The sequence below is a fragment of the Octopus sinensis genome, linkage group LG30 (assembly GCF_006345805.1).
Source record: "Octopus sinensis linkage group LG30, ASM634580v1, whole genome shotgun sequence".
NCBI classification, from domain to species: domain Eukaryota; kingdom Metazoa; phylum Mollusca; class Cephalopoda; order Octopoda; family Octopodidae; genus Octopus; species Octopus sinensis.
The window spans coordinates 7,938,056-7,942,936 of NC_043026.1; the positions used below are offsets into that span (position 1 = coordinate 7,938,056).

Here is a 4,881-nt window from a genome sequence, read left to right on the forward strand (position 1 = left end):
TAAATGACATGACGTTAAATGACATGACGTTATATGACGTTAAATGACCTTAAATGACATGACGTTAAATGTCGTTAAATGACATGACGTTAAATGACGTTAATTGACGCTAAATGACATGAAGTTAAATGACTTTAAATTACATGACGTTAATGACGTTAATTGACGTTAAATGACATGACGTTAAATGCCGTTAAATGACTTTAGATGACGTTAAACGACATGACGTTAAATGACTTTAAATGACATTACGTTAAATGACGTTAAAGGACATGCGCTAAATGACGTTAAATGACGTTCAATGACACCACTGGAAAATATGAAAGCTAAAAGAGGCAGCACACATGCTAGGACATAATAACCTCCTAAGCAAACCTAGTTTATTTGTGATTAGCATATGGGAACCTGTATTAAGGAAGAATAAGAAAACTTTAGATTTATAAACCCTAAAATTTACTTCATAGTTGTCCACAGGCATATGACGTAGTGGTTAAGAACGTGGGCTACAAACCCAAAGATTATGAGTCTGATTCCAGTCAGCGACCTGAATAATAAAAATAACAATAACATCGGAAAATTACCGTAGGAATGAGAACCCAAGTTTGAAATTCCCCCAGGACACCTGATGAAGGCTGGAGAGTACATCAGCTGAAACGTGTTAACAACAAACAAGATGAGGAGGAAAATGTACATAATTCCTTATCTCTCAAGTATAGAACTGAGTTATAAATTTATTCAACATATTCCCTGCTCAGATTCGCACGCTTATTGCAGTGGTCTCTTAGTTTTTTTAAGTCCTGTAAAAGAACTCGACCAGGTCTTTCATGAAACCCCTAAAGTGAAGAAATTTCCAGCTCCTGCTTGTGTGTGTGTGGTTGTGTGTGTGTGTGTGTGTGTGTGTGTGTGTGTGTGTGTAACAGAAATGGCAAGAAATTAATGTATATTATTCGTGCGAGTTTACACATGTTTCTAATAAGGTTGAAGGAGCACAGTTCCCTAGTCTGATGCCATAATTGATTGATTGAATAAAGTAGTGAATAGGCTTTCTCCATTTATCTTCATCGGAGCTGAAATCCTTTTAGTTGCAATGAAAGATATGTGAGCAACATAATATATATGAATGCTTACACTTAGCTTCATGCTTTTGCTTGGTAGGGCTGGAGTCATCTCAGGTTAATGGTCTTAGAGAGGTCATTGTGCATAGATCTGACCAGGTCCACTGATGCTTCCCATCCCTGGCAACCCTGTACCAGTGCCTCTGCATCACCAAGATTATATCAAACCTCTGGAGATCATCGTTTATCATGTTCAGCCATCTGGTGCAGGGCTTGCCATGGGGCCCCTTCCAGCCTGTAGCTGAATGGTCTTAGGGAGGTCATCGTGCATAGAGCTGATCAGGTCCAATAATGCTTTCCATCCCTGGCAACCCTGTACCAGTGCCTCTGCATCACCCAAGATTATATCAAACCTCTGGAGATCATCGTTTATCATGTTCAGCCATTGGTGCAGGGCTTGCCATGGGACTCCTTCTAGCCTGTAGCTGAATGGTCTTAGGGAGGTCATCATGCATAGAGCTGACCAGGTCCAATGATGCTTCCCATCCCTGGCAACTCTGTACCAGTGCCTCTGCATCACCCAAGATTATATCAAACTTCTGGAGATCATCGTTTATCATGCTCAGCCATCTGGTGCAGGGCTTGCCATGGGCCCCTTCCAGCCTGTAGCTGCTGTGTCAAATGAGAGTGAGGCCCTGGTAGACTCCCTGGCAAGAAGAAGACAGTGTGTTTATATTTACACATATTTGTATATATGTGTGTGTGTGTGTGTAATTACACATAAAAATGCATGTGTACATATCTGTGTTGTATCTTTGAAGATGGTCTCTGGGCATTTTCAGTCTTTATTGAACCAGAGCATCTGCCACATACAAAACTTATCTTCCTAGTTAGCCTTCTTTTGACATTGCTGCACCTCTTATGTGTCCATAGCTTACACTTGGTGCATCTTATAGAGTTCCTACCTACGAATTTTCTACAGATCGAGCAGGGCCATCTACCTGAAGGGGTTAAGATTTGTCTACCTTCCTACTTATTAGGACTTTGGTTTTAGCTAGATTGACTCTAAGGCCCTTCGATTCTAATCCTTGCTTCCACGCCTGAAACTTCTCCTCGAGTTCTGATAGTGATTCAGCAATTAGAGCAAGGTCGTCAGCATAGAGGAGCTCCCTGGGGCATCCTGTCTTGAATTCCTCCGTTATTGCCTGGAGGACTATGATAAATAGGAAGGGGCTGAGGACTGAGCCTTGGTGGACCCCAACCTCCACCCGGAATTCTTCACTGTACTCGTTGCCAACCCTCACCTTACTAACAGCGTCTCTGTACATGGCACGCACAGCTCTCACTAACCATTCATCTATCCCTAGTTCCTCATTGACCACCAGATAAAGGATCGGGGGACCCTGTCAAAGGCTTTCTCCAAGTCAACGAAAGCCAGGTACAGAGTTTTATCTTTGGCTAGGTATTTCTCCTGCAGCTGTCTCACCAGAAATATGGCATCAGTGGTGCTTTTCCCTGGCACGAAACCAAACTGCATCTCGTCTAGGTTGACTCTCTCTCTAATCAGTTGGGCTATGACCCTTTCCGTAACCTTCATTACCTGATCCAACAGCTTAATACCTCTGTAATTACTTGTATCTAGGGCGTCACCTTTACTTTTGTAGCAGTTGACTATTATGCTACTACACCAGTCATTGGGTATGACTCCTTCGTGTATCACCTGGTTAACTATACGGGTGACTAGGCTATAGCCGACACTGCCAGATATTTTGAGCATCTCAGCAGTAATTCCTGATGGGCCTGGGGCTTTCCCTGTCTTCATGCTTCCAATTGCCTTAACTACCATGGAACTGTCAACTCGGATAGCTGGTCCCTCTATTGGGTCGACATTCGGCAGACTCTCTTTATCCCATTCATTCTCTTTGTTGAGCAACCTTTCATAGTGGCATCTCCAAACCTCTTGTGATATTTGTGGTAAATCATTCTCTTGAAGTAATGCCTTAGCAAAGCACAAACATATTCATACAGGAGAGAAACCATATAATTGCGACATCTGTGGTAAATCATTTCTCGAAGAGACCACGTATATACACACAAACGTATTCATACAGGAGAGAACCCCTGTCACTGTGATATCTGTGGTAAATCATTCTATGAAAATGATGATTTAAAGAAACAAACTTATTCATAGGGGAGAGAAGCTATATCCCTGTGATATCTGTGGTAAACCATTCTCTCGACATAATGACTTAACAAGATACAAACATATTCATACAGGTGAGAAACCGTATTCCTGTGATATTTGTGGTAAATCATTCTTTCGACGTAATGACTTAAATACACCCAAACGTATTCATACAGGAGAGAAAGCATATCCTGTAGATATGTAACACCATCGAGACCAGGAGGGGCATAGTAACGTTTATTCTTAAGGTGGCATTGCTGGTGTAAATTTCATAGTAGTGTAGTGACGTCATTCTTCAGTGTGCGTGTGCGGGGTTGGAACCTTCTGGAAAGGCCTAAGGAGTTCCCTCATGCACATGGGAAAAAATTCTATCGCGTTCCTTGTTAGCGTCGGTGACTTGAGACACGGCTATTGAAGAGAGAAGACGTGTTTAACGTGTTACCAGCCTATGCTCCTGTCCCAGACGCTTGGGATTTGACCGGCTCTGTTGCTGCTGGAGTTTTTGTGAGATTTATCTTTACAAATGTTTAACTTCAGTCTTGCTGTACCTACACCAAGTGGTTACCAATTTACCAGCGTGCCTTCTTTATGTAAATAACGAAATAAAGTGTCATATTTTCTAATGTTGCTTTCTTGTTCCTAACGCCGGTAGTTTTTGGAAACAAAGAAGGAAATTGTGTTGCATCCAAACAGTGCAAAAGACACAACCTGTTCCAGACAGTTCTTTTACAGTAGTTATAGAGTCCGGTGTCAGAGGTGATGGAGATGGAACCTTTTAATCTTCGACAGTAAAGATGCCTGCATAGCATCCGACAATGATTTCTGTACATTCTTTGGGATTGTCAGTAATCTGGCCTGTGTGGGGATTGCGAAGGGGGCTAATTGGAGAGTGATGTCTCTGCTTTGAATGTACATGCTTCCAGAACACTTTGCTGTCAGGGCTGGTTGCTATGCGCTGTTCGAATTCAAGCACTGCCTTTTTTGTCACCTGCTTGAGATGGTTGGATGATCTATTGCGCTTTTTCCTGTTGATCTCTGATTTGTGCATTTTGTATTCCTGTTCAGCATTACGACGTACCCATCCGTACCGTAGTACAAAGGTTTAAAAAAAAGACGTGAAGATATAGCACACTTGTTAGGGAGATATATAAGGTGTTTTATTTTTTGGTGGTTAACTGTTCCCGCTTTTCTCATTGTAGTATGTGTGTATACAAAAAGATACAATTATATATATATATATAATCAAGAGATGTAAGGAGTTGTAGCGTGCCAGTTTCAGCCATTTTGAAATATGACTATAGCGATTTCTAATATCTTCACTGTGTGAAAGGCAAGGCAGAAATGATCTCGTTTGAGGTTACAACCATCTTTGGCCAACTTGTTCTTGTTCTAAACACTAACTTGATTGGTCGACAGGTGACACTAGTGGTCTCTGCGTGTTTCGCGCCACTGGTCGACATGTGACACGAGGGTCTCTACATAGTCCGCGCCACTGGTTGACACGTGACGCGAGTTGTCTCGACTTGTTTCGCGCCGCAGTCGCGAATCAACCAATCAAGACTTTCGGTTAAAATTCCATTTCTGAAGTTCGGTGAACCAACCAAACAGTATATAAAGCAGGGTTCACAGACACTTTTGTCT

At 42.0% G+C, this 4,881-nt stretch overlaps 1 long non-coding RNA gene across 1 annotated transcript; it reads left to right on the forward strand.

The window, feature by feature from the left end:
* The first annotated feature begins 1,155 nt into the window (after window positions 1-1,155).
* LOC118768595 lies at window positions 1,156-1,816 on the forward strand. Its single transcript, XR_005004391.1, has 3 exons — window positions 1,156-1,190; window positions 1,559-1,620; window positions 1,682-1,816. It is a non-coding gene; the product is annotated as an uncharacterized LOC118768595 (long non-coding RNA).
* Window positions 1,817-4,881: the final 3,065 nt, after the last annotated feature.